At 39.6% G+C, this 25654-nt stretch overlaps 1 long non-coding RNA gene across 2 annotated transcripts in view; it reads right to left on the reverse strand.

Annotated features, from left to right (window-relative positions):
* Nucleotides 1-1892: 1892 nt before the first annotated feature.
* LOC118555996 (uncharacterized) overlaps nt 1893-25654 on the reverse strand; it is a 41568-nt gene continuing 17806 nt past the window's right edge. For both annotated transcript variants that reach the window (XR_004908386.2, XR_013442771.1), the window contains exon 3: nt 1893-2191. This is a non-coding gene — a long non-coding RNA (uncharacterized LOC118555996). The remainder of the gene's footprint in view (nt 2192-25654) is intronic.

A 25654-nucleotide genomic window follows, 5' to 3' on the forward strand; every position in this document is an offset into this window, starting at 1 on the left:
GGTCAGGCATCCTCCTCATTTCTGTATAGGATGGTATACTCCAATTTCCTTTTGCTGACGTCCAGTTTGGCACAAAGCCTTCTTGGGCAGTCTTTCCAAAATGACTCCCAGCGAGCTCCATCCTGACAGCCCACTAGGCACACAAGAAAATTCCCCACCTCCCCGCTCTGCTGTCGGTGAGGGAGCATCTGGGTCTCTGCAGCCACCAGGCAGGCAGCTACACCCATGGTCTTCCACATTTAATTTCCCAAGGCACGAGTTAAATATCAGTTCCTACTTCCGTCCAGGTCTGAAGGGTCCCGGTCACCTGACTTGAGGTGAGAGGGAAGCACTCCTCTCCCCTCCCACATGAGGAGGAGGAGAACAACTCTCTAAAAATACATTTCTTTGTAGCCTTGTCAGTCTTGGCTCCTGTATCAGTAGAAGGTGGGTGATTGCATACACCAGCTCAAGCAGTCTCATAGTCTGTGAGCATGTCTTACATTGGTGGTCCAGCAGCTCACTTTAGAATGCGGAGGCACTTTGTAATTGTTTACTTTGTTTTTGGTCTTGAAGCCATGAAATTTTGGTCTTCATGGCCAAAATTGAGACCGATTGTTGTTGAATTATCACAACAACCCTAAAAGGTAATGACTAATGCTCCCATTTTAGAGACAAAGAAACTGAGGTTCGAAGGGCAGAAAATGAGATTTCAACACAACTGAGTATGACTTTAAGGACTTTGCTGTTAAACATTATGATTATATATTTGACAATGCAAATGCTAATGACTGCTATGGGTTGAATTATGTCCCCCAAAACTCATATATTGAAGTCTTAAGCTCCGGTGCCTCGGAACGTGACCTTATTTGGGTATAGTGTTGTTGCCGATGCCATTCATTAAAATGAGGTCATATTGGAGTGGGGTAGGCCTCTACTCCAATATGATTGGTTTCTGTATTAAAAGGGTAAAATCTGGACACAGACATGCACACAGGGAGAAAGCCATGTAAAGATGAGTTAAGCTGCCACAAGCCACGGGACTGCCAGGAGCTAGGAGAGAGTTCTAGAACAATCCTTCTCTGGTACCTTCAGAGGGACCATGGCCCTGCTAATACCCTGATCATGGACTGTGAGCCTCCAGGCTGTGAAACAATAAATTTCTGTTTCTCAAGCCATTCAGTTTGTGGTACTTTGTTATGGCAGTTCTAGAAAACTCATAAAACAACAGTGTGACAGCCAGGGAGGTACTGAAATTTTAACTGAAATAAGAATTGTGTGAGAGAACCAAGCTGCTAGGAGAAGAAAAGGTATTGGAGGAGCCAGAGTGGGGCCTGCTATTTGTTCATGTTGGTTGACAGAAAATTGGGCTGGTCATTAGGAGCCTTTGAATAGGTTATTAAGTAGAAAGCTTCCAAACAAATTTTACTTCCCTAGGAACAGAGAATGATTACAATACTCACCTTGAAAAACTTTAAGAAAACAAAGCTCAAGCCAGGATTTTGCATAATTGTTTCTGGGAAAGCCTGAAGAAATTTGAAAGTAGGCCAGCAGGAAGTTATACCTGTATCTGAATATACAGAACCAGGAATAAGTAAGTGAAAGGGCAACACAGTAGAAGCTTATATTTCATATTTCATACTCCTGATGGCTTTGAGAATAGGAGTACTAAGAGACTAGAATACCTTAATAAAATTTGCTTATACATTAATGGGACCTCAAAACATATAAATAAATATAAAGATTTTCAAATTGTAATCGTGCAGAATGTGAAGACACATCTGCATGTCCTAAGCAACACACACACACGCAATATTGTTTAGAGATTTTAAGTTTTAGATTTTAATTTCCAAAAATGTTGGTCCAAGTAGCATAGGTATACAATTAAATATTAATAAAAATACCTCAAAAACTATTAATAAAAATATCTCAAAATTTCAATGGCTTGTCACAATAAAGTTGGCTTTTGGGGTTTTTTTTCACTACCATCGCAGTCCAGTGTGAGTCAGGTGGCCCTCCTGAAGCTTGTAGCTCTGCCATCCGGAATGCCTGGCCTCCACTGAGGGGAAGGGAGCGATAGAAAAGGCACACTGGTTCTTAATTGTCTTGGTCCAGAAGAGACACACACCACTTCTGCCCATAGATCATTGGTGAGAATAAGTCACATGGCCCAACCTAACTGCAAATGACGCTGGGTAACATCGGAGAACACCTGGAATATTTAGGGAACAATAATTATCTCTGCCATAAAACTATACAGGGAATAAGTGTATAAAAGGCGCTAACCCCAAAAGTGAGATGTTTGTTAGATGATAAATCCAATGAGAATCTGATCTCATTAATCTTAATGAGGGGCACTCTGATGCCTTCCTATCTATATGCAAATTACTATGCCCTGGTAATTTGACTGCTCAAATTTAGTGCTGCTCAAGAGCCCCCCCTTACTTCTGATAGTTCCCAGAGGAGTGCCTCACATGTGACCCCCAAACTGAATTGCTTCATATATAAAACAAAAGGAAGCAAGGATTTGGGAGGGGTCAGTGAAAGGGAGATAGCAGTGAGAGTCCCAGGACTTGGAAGAGATGTGAAAAGATTGAGGAGAAGATCTAAGCAGAGGGAGGGAGGCCGAGTCAGATGCCAACTGGCAGGAGGCCTGGAGCAAAGGTGGCTAGTGTACATCCCCCATGTCAGGACAGTGATACCTAATATTCAAGTTTCTTTTTTTTTTTCCTATTTATTTATTTTTTGCTGTAGTGTTCCATGATTCATTGTTGGCGTATAACACCCAGTGCTCCATTCAAATACATGCCCTCTTTAATACCCATCACCAGGATAACCCATCCCCCCACCCCCCTCCCCTCTAGAACCCTTAGTGTGTTTCTCAGAGTCCATAGTCTCTGATGGTTCATCTCCCCCTCCGATTCCCCCCCTTCATTTTTTTCCCTTCCTACTCTTTTTTTTTTTTTTTATTTAAACATATAATGTATTATTTGTTTCAGAGGTACAGGTCTGTGATTCTTCAGTCTTACACAATTCACAGTGCTCACCATAGCACATACCCTCCCCAATGTCTATCACACAGCCACCCATCCCACCCACCCCCCACCACTCCAGCAACCCTCAGTTTGTTTCCTGAGATTAAGAATTCCTCATATCAATGAGATCATATGATACATGTCTTTCTCTGATTGACTTATTTTGCTCAGCATAATACCCACTAGTCGCTTAGCATAATACCCTCTAGTTCCATCCACATTGTTGCAAATGGCAAGACTCCGGGTTTTTTTGATGGCTGCATAATATTCTATTGTATATATATATACCACATCTTCTTTACCCATTCATCTGTTGATGGACATCTTGACTCTTTCCATAGTTTGGCTATTGTAGACATTGCTGCTATCAACATTGGGGTGCATGTACCCCTTCGGATCACTACATTTGTATCTTTGGGGTAAATACCCAGTAGTGCAATGGCTGGGTCATAGGGTAGCTCTATTTTCAACTTTTTGAGGAAGCTCCATACTGTTTTCCAGAGTGGCTGCACCAGCTTGCATTCCCACCAATGGTGTGGGGGGTTCCCCTTTCTCTGCATCATCGCCAACATCTGTCGTTTCCTGAGTTGTTAATTTTAGCCATTCTGACTGGTGTGAGGTGGTATCTCATTGAGGTTTTCACTTGGATATCCCTGATGCCAAGCGATGTTGAGCACTTTTTCATGTGTCTATTGGCCATTTGGATGTCTTCTTTGGAAAAATGTCTGTTCATGTCTTCTGCCCATTTCATGATTGGATTATTTGTTCTTTGGGTGTTGAGTTTGATAAGTTCTTTATAGATTTTGGATACTAGCCCTTTATCTGATATGTCATTTGCAAATATCTTCTCCCATTCTGTCGGTTGTGTTTTGGTTTTGTTGACTGTTTCCTTTGTTTTGCAAAAGCTGTTTATCTTGATGAAGTTCCAATAGTTCATTTTTGCCCCTGCTTCCCTTGCCTTTGGAGATGTTTCTAGGAAGAAGTTGCTGCGGCTGAGGTCGAAGAGGTTGCTGCCTGTGTTCTCCTCTAGGATTTTGATGGATTCCTGCCTCACATTTAGGTCTTTCATCCATCTTGAGTCTATTTTTGTGTGTGGTGTAAGGAAATGGTCCAGTTTCATTTTCCTGCATGTGGCTGTCCAATTTTCCCAACACCATTTGTTGAAGAGATGGTCTTTTTTCCACTGGACATTCTTTCCTGCTTTGTCGAAGATTAGTTGACCATAGAGTTGAGGGTCCATTTCTGGGCTCTCTATTCTGTTCCATTGATCTATGTGTCTGTTTTTGTGCCAGTACCATAATGTCTTGATGATGACAGCTTTGTAATAGAGCTGGAAGTCTGGAATTGTGATGCCACCAGCTTTGCTTTTCTTTTTCAACATTCCTCTGGCTATTCGGGGTCTTTTCTGGTTCCATACAAATTTTAGGATTATTTGTTCCATTTCTTTGAAAAAAGTTGATGGTATTCTGATAGGGACTGCATTAAATGTGTAGATTGCTCTAGGTAGCATTGACATCTTCACAATATTTATTCTTCCAATCCATGAGCATGGGACGTTTTTCCATTTCTTTGTGTCTTCCTCAATTTCTCTCATGAGTATTTTATAGTTTTCTGAGTACAGATTCTTTGCCTCTTTGGTTAGATTTATTCCTAGGTATCTTATGGTTTTGGGTGCAATTGTAAATGGGATCAACTCCTTAATTTCTCTTTCTTCTGTCTTGTTGTTGGTGTATAGAAATGCAACTGATTTCTGTGCATTGATTTTATATCCTGCCACTTTACTGAATTCTTGTATGAGTTCTAGCAGTTTTGGGGTGGAGTCTTTTGGGTTTTCCACATAAAGTATCATATCTTCTGCAAAGAGTGAGAGTTTGACTTCTTTGCCAATTCACGTGCCTTTTATTTCTTTTTGTTGTCTGATTGCTGAGGCTAGGACTTCTAGTACTATGTTGAATGGCAGTGGTGATAGTGGACATCCCTGCCATGTTCCTTACCTTAGGGGGAAAGCTCTCAGTTTTTCCCCATTGAGAATGATATCGCTGTGGGTTTTTCATAGATGGCTTTAAGATATTGAGGTATGTACCCTCTATCCCTACACTCTGAAGAGTTTTAATCAAGAAAGGATGCTATACTTTGTCAAATGCATCTATTGAGAGGATCATATGGTTCTCGTTCTTTCTTTTATTAATGTATTGTATCATGTTGATTGATTTGCGGATGTTGAACCAACCTTGCAGCCCAGGAATAAATCCCACTTGGTCATGGTGAATAATCCTTTTAATGTACTGTTGGATCCTATTGGCTACTATTTTGGTGAGAATTTTTGCATCCATGTTCATCAGGGATATTGGTCTGTACTTCCCCTTTTTGATGGGGTCTTTGTCTGATTTGGGGATCAAGGTAATGCTGTCCTCATAAAATGAGTTTGGAAGTTTTCCTTCCATTTCTATTTTTTGGAACAGTTTCAGAAGAATAGGTATTAATTCTTTAAATGTTTGGTAGAATTCCCCTGGGAAGCCATCTGGCCCTGGATTCTTGTTTGTTGGGAGATTTTTGATTACTGCTTCAATTTCCTTACTGGTTATGGGTCTGTTTAGGTTTTCTATTTCTTCCTGGTTCAGTTTTGGTAGTTGATACATCTCTAGGAATGCATCCATTTCTTCCAGATTATCTAATTTGCTGGTATATAGTTGCTCATAATATGTTCTTATAATTGTTTGTATTTCTTTGGTGTTGGTTGTGATCTCTCCTCTTTCATTCATGATTTTGTTGATTTGGGTCCTTTCTCTTTTCTTTTTGATAAGTCTGGCCAGGGGTTTATCAATCTTATTAATTCTTTCAAAGAACCAGCTCCTAGTTTTGTTGATCTGTTCTACTGTTATTTTGGTTTCTATTTCATTGATTTCTCCTCTGATCTTTATTATTTCTCTTCTCCTGCTGGGTTTAGGCTTTATTTGCTGTTCTTTCTCCAGCTCCTTTAGGTGTAGGGTTAGGTTGTGTACTGGAGACCTTTCTTGTTTCTTGAGAAAGGCTTGTATTGCTATATACTTTCCTCTTAGGACTGCCTTTGCTGTGTCCCAGAGATTTTGAACAGTTGTGTTCTCATTTTCATTGGTTTCCATGAATTTTTTAAATTCTTCTTTAATTTCCTGGTTGACCCATTCATTCTTTAGTAGGATGCTCTTTAGCCTCCATGTATCTGAGTTCTTTCCGACTTTCCTCTTGTGATTTGAGTTCTAGTTTCAAAGCATTGTGGTCCGAAAATATGCAGGGAATGATCCCAATCTTTTGGTACCGGTTAAGACCTGATTTATGACCTAGGATGTGATCTATTCTGGAGAATGTGCCGTGGGCACTAGAGAAGAATGTGTATTCCGTTGCTTTGGGATGGAATGTTCTGAATATATCTGTGAAGTCCATTTGGTCCATTAAAAAAATAAATTATTTATTTATTTTAAATAAATAAAGTCATTTAAAGTCTTTATTTCCTTGTTGATCTTTTGCTTAGATGATCTGTCCATTTCAGTGAGGGGGGTGTTAAAGTCCCCCACTATTATTGTATCATTTTCGATGTGTTTCTTTGCTTTTGTTATTAATTGCCTTATATAATTGGCTGCTCCCATGTTAGGGGCATCAATATTTACAATTGTTAGATCTTCTTGTTGGATAAACCCTTTAAGTATGATATAGTGTCCTTCCTCATCTCTTATTATAGTCTTTGCTTTAAAATCTAATTTGTCTGATATAAGAATTACCACCCCAGCTTTCTTTCGATGTCCATTAGCATGGTAAATTGTTTTCCACCCCTTCACTTTCAATCTGGAGGTGTCTTTGCATCTAAAATGAGACAGCATATCGATGGGTCTTGTTTTTTTATCCAATCTAATACTTTGTGTCTTTTGATTAGGGCATTTAGCCCATTTACATTCAGGGTAACTACTGAAAGATGTGAATTTAGTGCCATTGTATTGCCTATAAGGTGACTGTTACTGTATATTGTCTCTGTTCCTTTCTGGTCAATGTTACTTGTAGACTCTCTCTTTGCTTAGAGGACCCCATTCAATATTTCTTGTAGGGCTGGTTTCGTGTTTGCAAATTCTTTTAGTTTTTGTTTGTCCTAGAAGCTTTTTATCTCTCCTTCTATTTTCAATGACAGCCTAGCTAGATATAGTATTCTTGGCTGCATATTTTTCTTGTTTATTTCTCTGAATATATCCTGCCAGTCCTTTCTGGCCTACCAGGTCTCTGTGGATAGGTCTGTTGTCAATCTAATGTTTCTACCATTGTAGGTTACAGATCTCTTGTCCCAAGCTGCTTTCAGGATTTTCTCTTTGTCTCTGAGACTTGTAAATTTTACTATTAGATATCGGGGTGTTGACCTATTTTTATTGATTTTGAGGGGGGTCCTTTGTGCCTCCTGGATTTTGATGCCTGTTTCCTTCCCCAAATTAGGGAAGTTCTCTGCTATAATTTGCTCCAATATACCTTCTGCTCCTTTCTCTCTTTCTTTTTCTTCTGGGATCCCAATTATTCTAATATTGTTTCATCTTATGGTATCGCTTATCTCTCAAATTCTGCCCTCATGTTCCAGTAGTTGTTTATCTCTCTTTTTCTCAGTTTCTTTATTCTCCATCATTTGGTCTTCTATATCACTAATTCTCTCTTCTGCCTCATTTATCCTAGCAGTTAGAGCCTCCATTTTTGATTGCACCTCATTAATAGCCTTTTTGATTTCGACTTGGTTAGATTTTAGTTCTTTTATTTCTCCTGAAAGGGTTTCTCTAGTATCTTCCATGCTTTTTTCAAGCCCAGCTAGTATCTTTATAATCGTCATTCTGAACTCTAGTTCCAACATCTTACTAATGTACGTATTGATTAGGTCCCTGGCAGTCGGTATTGCCTCTTCTTCTTTTTTTTGAGGTGATTTTTTCCTTCTTGTCATTTTGTCCAGAGGATAATAGATGAATGAGAGAACAAAATGCTAACAGGGTAACAATGACCCCAGAAAAATATACACTAAACAAATCAGAAGAGACCTGAAACTGGGGGAAAAGAAAGGGAAAGAAAGAAAAAAGAAAAGAAAAAGAAAAAAAGGATATAATCAGATATGATCAGGCTAGTGGATAGATCAGTGCCACACACTAGATTTTGGGCATATTTTGGTCTGTTAGAAGAAACTGCCTCCCAAAATTTTAAAGAAAGAAAAACTTACATATGTACAAAAATAAGGGTAAATACGATGAAGGGATGGAATATGACTGTAAAGATGAAAATTATAAAAGATTTATAAAAGGAATTGATAAAATAAGAAGTTGGTTGAAAAAAGAAAGAAGAGAAATTTTTAAAAAAATGGAGAGAATGTGATTAGGCAGGAGACTAGAACAAAGCTATACACTACAGATTTAGGGTATATTTTGGTCTGTTAGAAGAAACTGTATCCCAAAATTTTAAAGAGAGAACAACTTATATATATACCAAAAATAAGGTTAACTACAATGAAGGTATAGAATATGACTCTAAAAATGAAATATAAAAAAGATTTTAAAAAAGGGATTGATAAGATGTTGGTTGAAAAAGGGAAAAAGAAAAATTCAAAAAAAAAAAAAAGAAAAAGAAAAAGAATGTTAAAAAAATTAACTTTGAAAGACTAAAGAATCATGGTAAAAAAGCCATGGATTCTATGTGCATTATTCCCCTAGCGCTGGAGTTCTGCCGTTCTCATTGATCAGTAAACTTGGTCTTGGCTGGCTGTTCTTGCTGATCTTCTGGGGGAGGGGCCTGTCACCGTGGTTCTCAAATGTCTTTGCCGGAGGCGGAATTGCCACGTCCTTGCCGAGGGCCTGGCTAAGTAATCTGCTCTGGTTTGCTCTCGGGAGCTTTCGTTCCCTGCAAGCTTTCCCTACAGCTTTGGAGGATGAGAGTGAAAATGGCAGCCTCCCAATCTCTGCCCTGGAGGAGCCAAGAACTCAGGCCCCACTCCTCAGTGCGCCCCCAGAGAAAAGAAGTCAATCACTCCCATCTCCCCGGTCTCCGGGCGCACTCCGTGCTCACCCGGCCTGTGACCGAGCATTTCTATCTCTGGCACATGACCCCGTGTGGAGTCTCCAAACCCAGCAGATCCCTGCGGTGAGCTCCTGTGCCGCTCCTCCTGGGGGAGGAAGGGGGGGTCTCCCTGGATCTGCCGCTTCTTGGGTCCCTGCTGGAAAAGCAGTGGCCCGACTGTGCCACAGATCACAGTTTATGGCAACCCCGAGTTGAGAGCCCGCTCCTCTGCTCCGTCTCTGCAGCCGGCTTCCCCGCTCCCATATGTGGGAGCTCTGCCACACTCAGGCACTCCTGGTCTTTCTGTGACTCCAAGGGTCCTGAGACCATACTGTCCCAGCAAGGGTCCACCCCCAGCTTAGCGACTGGAGCAACGTCCCTCAGCGGAGCCGACTTCTAAAAGTTCCGATTTTATCACTTGCCGGTAGTGGCTGACAGAGGCTCCGTACCCCCGCGGTCTATCTTCCCGTATATCACCTCGGATTCACTTCTCTGCACATCCTACCTTCCAGAAAATGGTTCCTTTTCTGTTCAGAGAGTTGCTGCTATTCTTTTCTTCGATCTCCTGTTGAGTTCGTAGGTGTTCAGAATGGTTTGATCCCTATCTAGCTGAATTCCTGGGACCAGATGAAATTTAGGTCTCCTACTCCTCTGCCATCTTGCTCCTCCCCTAATATTCAAATTTAAATTATTTTCAATTCTTTCCTGAGCTGTCAGCCTAACTACTACTAAAAGACTGCTATTCCAGAGAAGGAGCCTGGTCTTCAGTATTAAGGAGGGTTGGAATAACTATAGGGACGTTGGTCCCACATTTTCTAGTGCAAACCCATGATCTGGACCCATATTTTACACAAATTCACTTCTTAGACCATGTGCCCCAAGTTTTGTTTTCAAAAAATATTGTCACTGTGTGAATCATCCCTGTAGGAAAATGGAAAAGAAAGGATTTTTCTGGGCAGGGGTAAGGCCCTGCTGAGAGCAGATGACAGCACAGATTTGAAAGTGGGTCCAGGCAGCCTATTTTCATAGCTTTTGCCAGCAATGTTCAGCACGAAAAAAAAAGCTTTCTATATTTGCATTGTGTTATATTTGCATAAGTAAATCCTAGAGGGATACCAAAAAAAGCTAATAAAATAGCTACTTGGGGTGGGAAATGGGGAGAAATAGGACAGACAAGTGCAGGGGTAGGAGTGAGAATTTTCACTAGGCACCCTCCTATATAATTTGATTTTTAAACCATGCGAATATATTATCTATTCAAAACTGTAAACACAACCGGGGGAGAAAAGTCTTCCAACCACCCCAGCCTTGTGTTCAAGCTACTTTGGGAGAACAAAAGACTTGAAGCAAAATCAAGAGTAAAGCAGTGTGAAGTAGCCACCGGACGAATGACACTGTGAGCACAAGCAGGAAATAGGAGGGACAGGTAACTAAGGGAGCGAAGAGCCCCTGATTCTACTCCTCATTCCTTAAAGCTCCTGAGATATTTGGGGGGAAAACCCAAGGAAGAGGAGGGTGATGGTGGGTTCTCTGTACAGTGTGGAATGCAAGGTAAACACTTTGTCATTTTGAATATAAGATGAAAGGGTGGCCCGAGAAGGGGAGGACATGGGGACATCTAGGTAGCAGACACTTGGATTATAATTAGCATGACATTCAAGGCTCTTGACGATTTTGACCCACTTCTTTACTGGAGCACTTCTCTCATTAAGGACCAGTCCAGGCTAAGTGTTAGTGTTTTATTCATCCAGCAATGAATAAAAAATTAAGAAGCTCACAGTCGGGTTGATAAAAACTGACTTAAAAACAACCAGGTATTACTTGTGCTCTGCTAGGAAAGTGTACAGTTTCCATGGGGCCATGAGTGAGGAGTGGACAACTGTGCCTGGAGGAGATCAGGTCATGAGGCTTCATGGTCAAGGTAAACCTTGAGTTAAGTCCTGGAGGGCGAACGGATATGCTGGGAGGTAGGGGAGGCGAGGAGGGCATTCCTGGCCCAGCCATCTGTGCATAAGCTCAGACAGAGGACACAAAATGGGGTTTCGAATCTGTGCTGTGCAAGCAACTCCACATGGCAAAAAGATAAATGAAGGGGGTGCGAAGAGCTGCAGCTGGAGAAGCGGGAAGAGAGACTTTGTATGCCATGGGCTTTTATCCTATAGACAGCCAGGTGTTAATAAGGGTGAACCAAAGATCCCACAGTCATCTGATAACACTGGCTTCACTAGTGAGAACTGATTAGATCCACTGGAGGGATGTGAGACTGAAGCTGGTGAGATGCAGGAGCGACCACTGCCATAGAAAGAGGAAAATCGGAGAAAGCCTGAAATGAGGCATTTACCCTCCACCTGACCATCCTGCAATGACCGTGCTCCCCATGAGGCCTTGAGCAAGTTACTTAACATCTCTGCAGTTTAGCTTTCTCATCTGCCAAATTACCTGCCATACAGGGTTACCATGGGGGTTAAATAAAACAAAACAATGTATGTAAAGTACCAGGCACATAGAAAGTACTTGATTATGGGTAAAAATGATTATTCCCTAATACGCCTTTAGCCCAGGACTTCGATACTCTCACTTTTAGGAAGCCATGGTGCACTGTGGGTGTTTCAGTTACCTATGGCTACATAGTAATAAATTATCCCAAAATATAGTGGCTTCAAACAACCACCACGATTCTGTTGATCTTATTGGGGCTCCCTCATAGGGCTGCACTTAGCTGGTGGCAAAGCTATCCTAGGAGGCCTAAGGAGGTGGCTTTACCCACAAGCCTGGGGCCTTGGCAGAAATGACTGGAAGGCTGGGACTGAACTTTCTCCACATGGTCTCTCATTATTCCATTATGTAACCCAAGCTTTATATATGGTGGATGACTTCCAAGATAGTGACAATGGAAGCTGCAAGCCCTCTTATGTTCCAGGGATTTAATTCTATGAAACAAACCATCCCAAACAACCCCAACCATTTATTTGATTTATTTGCTTATGATTCTGCAACTTGGGCAGATTGGCAACTTAACTCTGTCTACATGGTATTGGCTGGGGCAGCTCAACAAAAGCCAAAGGATCCAGGGTGCCAGGCTTCACCCGCATGACTGACACCCAGCTGAGGTGACTGAAATGGTAGCAGACTGGCTGCGCTTCTCTCTCTCCACTCCCCGTCTCATCATTCAGTAATCCAGCCTCAGCTGCCTTACATGGAGGCCACATCCTGAAAGGGCAATAATGAAATCTGCAAGGCCTCCTAAGGTCAGGGTGTGTAAGTCATGCCACATCATTTTCACCACATTCTGTTGGTCAAAGCCAGTCATGGGGCTAGTCTGAACTCAAGGTAAAGGAAATAGACTCCATCTCTTGATGGGAGGATTGGAAAAGTAATATTGCAAAAAGGTGAGTGGAATGGGAGTGGTTAGCTGGCTTTCAGTTAGGAAGCACTGGTGTGGGAGGGAGATCCTCATTCCACCACTCAGTAACCATTTTCTCTCAAATTTACTAAACTTAGATTGACCATCCAGTATCTGGATTGTCTTTTTAAATATGGGGTATCCCCCCTTGTGAGCACAATCTTTTATGATCCACCACTAGATGTGAACACATTAAGGGAAAGATTCTCTGGTAATCGTCTCTCTACATTCAGAGTTTTTCATGGTGCCTGGCACTTAGTAACAGTACAGTGCTCAGTAAGTACATGTGTTGAACTACTAAATAAGTAATAAATAAATAAATAAGCACCAATATTAGCTCTTTACTGGGCACTTCCCATATACCAAGAACTGTTCTAAACACATCACATGTATTGATGATTCATTTAAATACTAAAACCCTAGGAGGTAGGCACTATCATTCCCTGTGTTCAGATCAGGAATCCGAGGCATGAAAGGCCATGGAGTCCACCCCAAACTACACAGCTAGTATGTGGTGGCTCTGGATCTGGACCCACTTGACCTGGCTCCAGAGTCTGGCTCTGAACCACCAGGCTTTGCTGCCTTTGTAAAAGTATAAACAATTGCAAGGAAGACAGGATTGAAAACTGAGGAAACAATGGACTTGGAAAGGGATAATTATGCAAGGCATGAATCATTCTAGAAGCATTATAGCATGCTGGTGAAGTGTATAGAGTCTTGAGTCAGACAGATACTGATTCCAAGTGCAGCTCCACCGAGTACTACTCTATTACTTTGGATGGGATACTCCCCAAGTCTCAGTTTTCTCACCTGAAAAATAAGTCTAAGAATAATACCTATCTCAGAGGGCTGTGGTGAGGCTCCAAAGAGAGAGGGCAGGTACAGTCCTTACTTCAGTGTTCATACGTAAATATTCCCACAGACAGGGAACAGGGAAATGACACGGTAAGGCAATGCAAAAAAGAAAAAAATTAGGGTCAGATGCAGGTACGTGTACACTCCCAAAAAAGTTTCCTTTTAACTTGTACTTAATACAAGAAAATGGAAGAAGTTGGAAAAGGAAAAACAATTAAGAGTCTTCATTAGAAAGTTAAGAGGGGCGCCTGGCTCAGTTGATTGAGCATCCAACCCTTGATTTTGGCTCAGGTCATGATCTCTGGGTTGTAAAACTGAGCCTCCTGAGGGGCTCCATGCTGAGTGTGGAGCCTGCTTAAGATTCTATCTTTCCCTCTCCCTCTGCCAACCCCCCCATCTAAAAAAAAGATAAAAGGAAAAGAAAATCAAGAGAAGTTTGAACATTAAAAATGTCATTTTTTAAATCCAGAATGCTATGTTGACCTTTTGGTAGAGGTAGATTATATCAATAAAGTTTTTAAAGGGCTACTATAAGCAGAAAGAAAAGACTAGGTAAAATAGTAAAGCATTATAAATCTTGAGTCAAGGGGACTACCCAAAAGAGCAAAACACAGAAAATGATTGATCTCTATAAGAAAAGAAAGAAAACTCCAGCATGCTAAAAAGCTAATGCCAGTTTTCAAATTGTTTCAAGAACACCATAAAGAAAATCAATATGTAAACGCCAAGTGATGAAAGGTTTGCAACCTATTGACCCAGGTTTTATTAAAAGATCATGCTAGCTAAGTTGAATAAGTCTGTGATTGATATCTGATGAAAGAAAAGTCACAGACATGGTCACCGGGGTTGTCTAAATAATTTTTTTTTGGCACATCAATGAAGCCTTTATTAGAAAATTAGCAGGCAACTGCTGTAGAAATAGACAATGATGCATCTTAAATTTCACTGGCAAAGATGACAGTTGAGAGAATCCTCCTGTCCTCAGGCGAGGGAGGTCAGTAGGAAGAAGAATCTGAGTGACAACAGTGATGGTGGGGAGGAGGTGGGTTGAAGCTTCTGAGCCTACTCCTTCCTTGCTTCTACCACACATAACAACAACCAAAAAGGGTTTGTTTTTCATGCATAAACTAGATCTCTTTTTCGTTTCAAATTATAAATACAAGTTGAAGTAGATGATTATAAAACTGCAATAGATCTTTCATAAGAAGACTTTCATAAAAGAATTGGCTCTGCAAAGCTCTGGAAAACTAGAGACTCTACAAGGTATACAGTGTTCCTTTTTTACTTCACCTGTTCATTATGCAGCTCCATAGACTATAAATGATCCAGCATAAGCATTTTTTGGAAAAGAGGCAGAAAAGACAATATTTACTTTAGGTATAAAAGCATAAGAGTATTTTAGAAAGAGAAGATAAAATAATATACAAGGCTGCTTGACTTTCATGGACTAAAACAATGGGATTCATTCAATCATTTATGCAGCAAATATTTGTCAAATACATAATATGTGCCAGGCACTGTTCTAGAAACTGGGGAGACAGCAATAAACAAGACAAAATTTCTGCTCTCTTGGGCCTTGCATTCTAACAGTAAAACAGACAATAAACAAAGAGACATATAAAAAGTGATTGGGGCACCTGGCTGGCTCAATCAGAAGAGCATGTGACTCTTGATCTTGGGGTCATGAGTTTGAGCCCCATGTTGGGTATAGAGATTATTAAAAAAAAATTAATAAACTTAAAAAAATTTTTAAGTGACTGAGTTCTATGAAGAAATATAATTCAGAGTAAAAACAGGAGGGGAGAGGTTGTGAACCTTTTTGGGTTTTGCCCTCCCCCTTTCAAAGGTCTAACCCCACACCAAGATTCTGGCATATGGTAATCTTTGAATAACCTTTGAAGATCCTGGCATATAGAAATTTTTGTTGAATGACTATCAGGGCTATCAGTGGTCCCTGGTGAGCACAAGTCTCCAGGGTATTTGCTTGTGAGCATGTTAGAGCCCCATGACAAGTCACAGGGACCAGGGGGATTGAAGAACCTACAAAGGAAACATAAACTGTCTGGGGTCTTTTTCATGCAGTTCCTGTCTGATGAAGACATCCTTCTACCTCCATAAGTGACCCTAAGAACACAGGGCTGGGCAGGCTTCCTCATCTGGCCACCACATGAAGCAGTACTCACTCACAGAAATTTCTTTCATTGTGCACAAATCCTGACACTTCCTGGGCCTCAACTAATCCCCAGGACACCCCAGCTCCTCTCCTTTAGACCCTAAGGCACAAAAGATCTCCTATTTCCCTAAAACAGAATTACACTACCTTTGAGACAGGGCTCAGAACTGAGAAAAGCCAGTTTATCCTCCCTGAGAAGTAAAAGGGGCCAAAATTTAGAAGCTTTGAAGGACAGAGTTTCTTTTACTCTCTCCCAACACTGAGTGTGAGTGTAAGTGTGAGTGTGTCTGAGTGACTGTGTGTGCGTACCTACTGGTCCTCTCCTTCAGTCACCTACCTGTTCCTCCCTTCTGTAGTGGGCCATCACCTTGCTAATCCTATTATTTGAACACTGGGGGAAACTGAAACGGTACTGGAAGTCATAGTGACATAACTGAATTAGGTTTTTTCATATAAACAATAATGAGGAAAAGATTTGGTTTTTGACCAAGGGCCTATGGAATGACCAGGAAGACCAATTGTTTAATCAATTATAAATTATAGAGCTATGTCAAAGGAGTGTATATACCTAGATAGAGGCTTTTAGTAATAAATCTAATATGTTGGTTTCTTGAACTTTTGTGTTAAAGGCTACAACATAAATGGCTCCTTACCAGTTGAAGAATCAATCATGTTTATTTTTTAAAATAGATACTATTATTAAAATGTTCACTGCATTAAAACACATTTTTAATTGACGTTTCTTCTGAAAGAAATATGGAGACAGAAGTACCGCATTTATTATTATTAAAAAGAAAACCTCAAGCCCAAAATGGTGTCACTTAGGTTAAGGCCGCAAGTCAGTAACTGGGGCTTAATACCTAATCTAATTGTAATTTCAACCTCTCGCATAAAGATGAGTCTTACCCAGATCAGTCAGGAATTTTCTGATAAGCACCAGTGAGGTAATCTGCCTGGACTTTCTCTATCCCCCACAAAGAAACATGAGGTCATCTGCATAATAAGATCTCCTGTCCTTCCCCCTAAATGAAGGTGATCTTATCTGAAACAATCCTTCCTCTATTTTGCTTATAACTTTCTTACTTCACCCTCCTTCCTAGGAAAACCTTCCATTTTGTACAACTCCTCTGAGAGCCCCTCTACTTGCCAAACAGGACACTGCCTGATTCATGAATCGTTTAAAAAAGCCAATTACATCTTCAAATTTACTCAGTTGAATTTTTTTTTAACATTATAAAGGGCAAAATGAGTTGACTGAATTGTTACACTCAGCAAAGGTGGTACTTGGCCAACCAAGAAACAAGGGCATTTCCATGTTGAGGAACCAATACAACTTAATTAAAGGTAATCGAACAAGCTAATGGTTATGTCAAGTAATAAATAAATCAGAAAGTGAGTCAAGGTCAAGTACATAGAAACAAATGGTTCCAAGAAAAGCAATTGCCTAAGGAGGAATACAAAATGAGATAACGGGCTCACCTACGTAATAGCGATATATTATTAGCTAGAAAACAATCATCTCTGCCATTCAAATATGACAATAAAACAAATTTGAAATCATTGTTATTCCTGTCTCTGTTGCAACCTCTGAACTGCAATAGTGAAAGAGAAAGAAGGACGCAAAGGTATAAACCTAAACTCATGCAAATATAAATATACAAAATAAAGATGGAAACTAACATTTCAGAGTATCTACTTTTTACCAGGCATATCCATTATGCTATTTCATCCCCCTCAAAACTGAGGAGATTGGGCATTAACTTATCCATTTTACACATGCTAAAACTGTGTCACAGAGACGTCTTGTAATGGATCTAAGTAATAAAACTAGCAATCAATCAATCTAGCAAATAGTGGTACTGGAATTTGAACCCAGGTCTGCCTACTTCCAAAACGCTTGTTTATCCTGCTCCATGGACCCAGCCTCTTTTCTGATCCCAACTAAATAGGTCCTGGTAAGTGAGATGTCAGCACGGGTTCTGGGAGCCTGAGTATGGAGTGGAACAGGACTGAACTTTGGGCCTCAGAGCCAAGAACCAGATACCAAATAACAAAAACAACAACGATAATGATAATAATATACCAGACACTGAGTCAGAATAAAGAGCCAAGAAGACAGCTAAAAAATCTATCAGAAAGATACCAACTAGTGTTTCAAGAAATACTGGGCTCTTGTTGGACAGTCATCCTTTCAAAACGACCCATGAAAAAAAAAAGGAATCTTTAAGACCCAGAGGTGTGGGATGGTGTAGAAGGGAAAGCTACCATCACCTGTAAGATTGGACAGTGACAAAACCCAAATAACCACGGGAAGCCAAGGGCAGGGGAGAACTGGGGCATTCACATCTCTCAGATGAGACGACGGTAGTAGTAAGAATACCAACCACAGCAGGAACAACAGCAGCTCATGGAATAGAGAGGAAGCCCAAGTAGGGATTGCAGAACCTTCCTACCCATTGCACTGGGCAGTACAGGCACAGTGACCAGGCTCACAAGCATTTCAAGGGTCTGAAAAATGGTTTTATGCCTGAAGAAGAAAAGAAAGTATTGGGCCCACAATACAAAAGAAGAAAAAAATGGAAAAATTAGAATTAACAAATATTGAATTAAATATCTAAAGGTAATATCAAGTCAAGTGGTCAAATGCTGCTAAACCTTCACTTGGTTATATGGGAGTATCTTTGATGAGAAATGGCTGCCCTTTAATATGTTTGATGACACTGGGTGGAACCAACAAAGGAAGAGGGGCTGAGTGGTGCTCCACTCCCAGTCTCCAGGATGCAAGCTGGGGCTGCCCTCTGTAGCTTCTCCAGACTTCTTCAGCACTAGGCCATATACAGGAGGTCTCTTTCTTCCCCAGAGCCACATCTAATTATGGCATCTCCATAAGAGGCCTGATCAAAATGGCAAAACATATTTACTTCCAGTTTATCACTCACGGCTACTTTTCCCTCAGCATATAGTAGTTCTCTCCACTTCTTGACTCCTCTCTTTTTCCCCATCAAAGGAAAAATCCCATCTGATGACACTGACTCCAGGTTTCAGGAGGACCTAAGGAGCTGTAACTAATCAGCTTGGCAAGTTTAAGATCTATGTCAACTAAATATAAAGGGAGAATATAAATTAGGGACAAAAGTTACACTACTTATAAATGACATCAAATGAATTGAAATTATACACCACTCAGGAAAAGAAAACATAAGGTAAACATTAGAATGGACATTTCTGCTGATGTAAGATCCATTTTAAAGTATTTTTCCTGTGTTTAGTTCTATATTTTTTTTTGATTCACTAAAATATTTATCGAGCAGCTAGGGAGATACAAAAGTGATTAAAACATTGTCAAAGAGGTGAGGCAAATGCACACATCACAGAAAGCCAAGTGTAAGGGGTCACTGAATCACAGCAGTCAAAAGAAAAGTGCTTTAGGAGATCAAGAATGAGATTGCTTCCAGTGTTTAGTTCTGTATTTGATCATGAACGATGATCATGACTGATATATCAGGTATGTCATGAAAAAGACTATAAAACAATATGACCATATGATCCTAGTTTTGTTTTAAACACCATTGTGTGTTTGTTCAAAGAATGAAAAAGTCTAAAAAAGTGAAGACAAAAATGCTTGTAACTGATAAGAGTTTTGTTTGGGTGACAGGATTATAAGTAAAGTTTTTTTTCTAATTTTTCTATAATAAACATATTGTTGCTGTAAAAGTTAATGAAAGGAAAAGTTATGACCTAGTCTTCAAGAAACATTTTACTATGGGATACAGAGAACAAGATGAGTTTATTTTGGCGGGAAAATGAATGATGCTATTTAAAAGTTTATACTTTGTCAGCAAATGAGTTTTTAAAGAGAAATTCAATAAGCTTCAGAAAACTCCGGATCCATTTCCTGGCTCATCCATGGGCCATTTGTGTATCTTGGGCAAATCACTCTGAGACAGTTTATTCATCTTGATCTAAAATTTCCCCAGAACTAACATTCTTTGACTTCACATTGCTAGCTCTCTGGTAACTAGTAATATGGATAGCTCTTTCCTTTTCCCTACCAGGTATAGCTTGAAAATCACAAATTTATTCTTTAAATGTATCCATACATCTATCCATCTGTTCAACTAACATTTATTTGCAAGCTATTATGCTCCTAGAACTTAGTAAGAATCTCATGATCACTTGATTGCCTGAATCTTGTTTTCTAGGTAGATTTTTCAGGGAAAAATATTCCATGAGTTCTTGCATGTTCACAACTGCTTTGTTTTACTGTAGTTTATACTTAAAAGCAACTTTGCATGTGTATAAAAATCACTGTTTCATGTGTTCTTTCCTTGAGTCTCTTAAATATGTTGCTCTATTATCTTATGTTGTGGATAAATCTGATGAAAATATGATTTTATTTTTTCTTTATAAGTAACTTTGTCTTTATGCTCAGATGTCCAAAAAGTGCTTTCTTTACTATTCAGTTTTAATAGACTGTGTCTTAGTGTTTACAATTCTGAGTTCATTTGCCAGGGTTAATGGGGTGATCTTTCAATATAGATGTTCCAATTTTTTTTAAAGAAAATCTTGCATTATGGATTTTTGTATTTGTTTTGTTCTATTGCTTTCATCTTCTTCTTAGCTTATGTTGGATCTTCTTTTCCTATCTTCTATAGCTCTCATTTTTCTCTTGCTTTCTCTCTCTCTCTCCTTTTCTTTCTTTCTAGCTCCTTTTCTTTCTCTCTTTCCTTCCTTCCTTCCTTCCTTTTCCTCCTTTATAAACTATATTACCCAATTTCTATTTCTGACAATGGTGGACTAGATTGTCTTAGAACAATGTGAAGGTATTTGAAGAATCCTCATTCAGGCAGTGAGGATATATGGGGACTTAATCCAGAAAATGAGGGAATCTGAGAAGAGTAACTGAAAAGATGAGAATTTGAGCAAAAATTTTCATAGATTCAAGTTGTAGGGAGAAAATTGGAGTTCAGAACCATGCAGGAAAGGGGAATCTATAAATTTCAATTAGAACCAAAAAGGGACACAGTTTATAAGTAAGGGTAAGCTGGAAATGGGCCAGCCTTCACATGACTTGAGCCCAGTTCTGAATGTTACCAATCCCCAACTGATGTTTAGCCACCTCATTTCTCAGTTTCCTAATTATAATGTATGCTGTTCTTTCAGTTTTTTTGTTTTTTTTTTTTTAATTTTTTTTAATTTTATTTATTTATTTGACAGAGAGAGACACAGTGAGAGAGGGAACACAAGCAGGGGGAGTGGGAGAGGGAGAAGCAGGCTTCCCGCCGAGCAGGGAGCCCGATGTGGGGCTCGATCCCAGGACCCTGGGACCATGACCTGAGCCGAAGGCAGACGCTTAACAACTGAGCCACCCAGGCGCCCCTGCTGTTCTTTCAGTTTTTATTTATTGTTTCCTTAAGTTCTTTTAGATAATTCTATTATTTAGTTTTCATCTGCTTTTTGTTGTATATTTTCTAGAATACATTAATTATCCAGTTTCATCATGTAGCCCATTTTTTCTTAAAGATTTTATTTATTTATTTGACAGAGAGAGAGAGCACAAGCAGGGGGAGCAGCAGAGGCAGAGGGAGAAGCAGGCTCCCCGCCAAGCAAGGAGCCTGATGTGGGACTCCATCCCAGGACCCTGGGATCACGACCCGAGCCAAAGGCAGATGCTTAATCGACTAAGCCACCCTGTAGCCCATTTTTTTAAATACTAGTATATTTAGTGCTTGACAATATTCTTTTCCGTTGTTCATGTATAAATAAGCCCAAGTGTTCCATGTCTTTAGAAAAATGATTCCCTTGTAGGGGATTAAGATGCACTATGATAGCTTTCCTACCTCCACTGCTTCAGAGCTTTCTCCTGTATTGTTATTACAAAGACTATAGGTAGATAGATAAAGATACAGCAAATAGAGATATAAATAGCCTCTCTGTGTAGTCATACCCACTTTCTGAGATCTGCCATCTTTGGAATCCTACCTTCCCCCAAAGTGTTTGATCCTTTTCTCCCATCTGCCCTAAGAGTTCCTGTCCTGCTCAATTTGAATTCTCTTCACAGGACCATTTTCCTTAGGACAGGAATTTTATTAGATATTTCTGAGTTCTTTGAGCATTTGAGCCACAGCATACCTTCTTATCTCTCCATAGTGCCTGAGTGTGTAGCTGTGCTCTTCTCATTCCACTCACCCATAACTGGAGCCTGGAGTCTTCTCCTTTCCACTGTTATTCTCACAATATTCAATTTCTGAGAATTCCATTCCAGGAGGGACTCTCTCTCCTTTGGAGTATATCTTGGCAATCGCTGTAGTTTTCCCCTCACTATCTGATAGTAGAATGTTCCCATGAAAGCTTTCATAAACCAAAATGCCATAAAGTGAGGAAGTAGTCATCATAACTTATATGGAAAACTTTTTAGAGTTCCCAGACCCCCCAGAAAAAAAATAACCTCTCTTAGGCTTTTCTGATACCTTACGACACATCTTGCTAACAAATGTACAAAATAAATTGAGATAAAGCACAGATGCTCATGGATAGAATTCAAAGCTATGGCAGCTGGATGCTGAGATGCTAAGTGTAGCTCCCAGGGAAGGAGCTTCAGGGTGCCACTCTCACTGCTCTGGGTGCTCACTTCATCTATAAACACTGAACACTATTTTTGCTTTTTACCTTTCTTCATAAAAGTGAAAACCCTCTTTGGATTTCTTTTGGTTAGCAAAAATAGGTACTAATGTAGGTCTTTTGTACAAGTGAAATGGCCTAACATGAACTTTCTAAAAGCAGAGGAAATTTGTATTCCAGTGTTCATAGAACAATTAAAACTCTCTTTCTCTCCCCTCCACTACCTCTGCATAGCTGCTAGGCCTAGACATGTCCTGTATGGGTCCTGCATTGTTTGTGGTTTGGGTAAGGCAAGCCATAATCTGAAAGGGTATTCTGAGGTCCATGGGATGTTTTGTTAGTTGAAGATGTTGTGAGGATGTTGTAAATAGAATTTTTCTTTTGCTATTCTAGTTATTTAGTATGTTTTTAGAAAGGGGAATTGGAGAAATTTAAAAATTATGCATCATGACTTGCCCTGACCTGAAGTCAATATGGGCTTATTTTTAAATCATGAATACTATCAAGCAAGGGAACATAATCACTGATTCTTCATTATTTCACTGTCTTGACTGGCTTCTAAGATGACAGTTACTTCTGAAGTACTTTCTGCTCAACTTTGTTAAGTGTTTATTAGCTTCCCTAAAAGTATTCTTTGGAAATATAACCAGCCTCTATCTGAGAGTTGTCCACATTCTGATATTGCTTTCATTTTCCTCATCAACTTCTCTTCAAATTATGGCTTCCATCATTAGCTAGCCTCAGATTGAGTACATACACATACATTCTGAACAATTTATTAAATCAATGATATTCTTTTTCCTTTAAAATCAGACTTCATTTGAGAACTTCCTTATGCTCCAATTGCTGTATTTTCCTCCTAGGCATGTTTCAAATTGTTCTTTATATTTCAGGAGCTTCAGTCAGAATGCCTTCTTTAATGTTCAGAGGACTTACTAAATCAAAAATGGCTTCCTCAAGTTAATATTGTATTAACTTTGCAGTAATTTCTTCCAAATGAAAATTGGCACATTCAAGCCCATTACCCTCACACTGCTAGAACTGACACATTCCTCTGGTGAACAGAAGAAAATTACTATATTTCTCTGCAATTTTGTAGATTCTGTATACTCTTCAGAACTTGTTAAAATGCCCCCTTCCTTTTCTCTAAAGAAATGAAATTAAATGGTGAGTAGGAGTGGGGAGAGTGGCCTCAAGCCTCCAATGATCTACTGCAGGGTTCTGTACTTTACTCTGTTTGATTTAATTCAATCAACACTCCAACCTTCCATGAATACCTCCAATGTGCTAAGTTTTGTGTTCAACAGAAAAGATAAGTAAGAAATTATCTTCCAAGGGAGCCTTAGAGTTAGATGTGGGTTAGAATCCTTATCTATATCTACGAATTGGTGGCTTGAGTTAGCTATTTGATCTCTCTGAGCCCCAATTTCCTTATCTCAATGTAAATCCTACATGATACAGCTGTTGTGAAAATTTAACATGTATATAACATTTTATATTATTATACTTTATATATTACATACACACATATATTTGTATATATGTGTACATATATAATTTTTATAGCAGCTGTATCATGTAGGAATTTTATATATAGGTATGTTTGTGGTCGGCAGTGCTCAATAAATGTTTGTTCCTTTTGGATGATGTTACAATCTACTTGTAATTTGATAACATTTCTTCCCCGTTTACCTCTCCAACCACACAAAATGGCTGCTATATAGCCTATTGATTTTCTTAACAAAATGAATTAAAATTGATTACGATTGTTTTACGATTCCTCCTATATCAAATTGTGTGACATTTGTGGAATGTATTGCAACAACCGGCAGGGTTCTTGATCCGAGGTCATACACTCCTAAGGGGTTCAGGGAGTTTTTGAACATTCTGAAATTGCATACAAATCGATTATGCCCATTATGCCCATGACTTAGGCATTTTTGGAAGGAGGCAGTTCGTTGCTACCACCGGATTTTTAATGGGACTGAGAAACAGACAAACTAAAAGCCAAGAATCATGAGGGTGTTATAAAACCACAGTCTACACTGTATACTTCAGAAGTCAGACACTGTCTATGCAATTTCCTTTTTATAATGCTTAGCACAGATCCAGAAAGGGCAAAGAACTTAAACTTTTCTTTTAATCAAAGTAATAATGACATCCCTTTCTCTACTAGGAGGGGCAGTTATAAAAGATATAAAAACAAGAACTGAAAAATAAAAAGGAAGAGATTGAAAGGAGACAGACCAAACACTGAGGGCAGTGAAAGAGCAGGAAGCAAAGAAAAAGAAAAGAAAAACAACCCCTGCCACCTTACCTTCCCCCATCCCCAAAACACATGCAAATGAAAACAGAAGGAGAGGGAAAGGGAGAGGAAGAGGAAAGAGATAGATGGAAAGAGAAGTAGAAATGCAAAGCAGTTGAGAGAGAAAGGAAAAGAAAGTGATCTTTCTGTCAGACTGTGGTTAGTTTGTTCCGTTCCCGACTCCATCCCCCTCCACCAATACTGTCTTCGAGGCAAAGGCTCCCTAGAGATCCGGTAGAAAAAGAAGTTTCACAGATTGAATGAAGGTGCATGAAATTCTAATTTTAGTTCAATTTGATCATAATGCCTTCCGCAAGTCACTGTTTTACCTGAATTTTCCTTATCTGCAACATCTAGATAGTTAATGTTAGTAAACTAGAAAAAGTCTCCTGTCTCCATGTGAGCTGTATCCCAAAAATTCATTTTAAGGTGATCCAATTTGAAGAATGCACTTTCCTACAGAAATAGTGTTAAAACATTATCATAACAGTTCACAAAAACATATTTAACATAGAGTGGAAGAAAAGGGAATTGGCCTTTCAGTCATCAGCTGGATAAACTGGAGTACAACATCTCTCCTCATTTCCTTTCTCACACTCTAGGGAGCTTTACATGTGCCCATGTTGCTAAGTTGGGGGATATGTCTGCACTTAAAAGATAAAAGGCAGCAATACTATAAAAGACCACTGATACAAGAGAAGCAAACCAGCTAGATTTCCTGATGCTTATTCCTTCCTTCAACTCCTTTCTGCCCCACATGTGTCTTTCTTGCCCCTATTATCTTTGTGGGGGGGGGTGTAGAAAGCATTTCTTTTTTTATTTAAATTCAATTAGCCAACATAAGTACATCATCAGTTTCAGATGTAGTGTTCAATGATTCTTTAGTTGCGTATAACACCCAGTGCTCATCACATCACCTGCTCTCCTTAAGGCCCATCACCCAGTTACCCCATCCCCCTCACCCACCATCCCTTCCACAACCCTCAGTTTGTTTCCTGGAGTCCAGAGTCTCTCATGGTTTGTCTCCCTCTCTGATTTCTTCCCATTCAGTTTTCCCTCCCCTCCCCTATGATCCTCTGAACTATTTCTTATATTCGGCATGAGTGAAACCACATGATAATTGTCTTTCTCTGATTGACTTATTTCACTCAGCATAATATTACCCTCCAGTTCCATCCACGTCGATGTAAATGGTAGATATTCATCCTTTCTTTTTTTTTTTTTTTTTTGGTATTCATCCT

Source organism: Halichoerus grypus, chromosome 12 (assembly GCF_964656455.1).
Source record: "Halichoerus grypus chromosome 12, mHalGry1.hap1.1, whole genome shotgun sequence".
NCBI lineage: Eukaryota > Metazoa > Chordata > Mammalia > Carnivora > Phocidae > Halichoerus > Halichoerus grypus.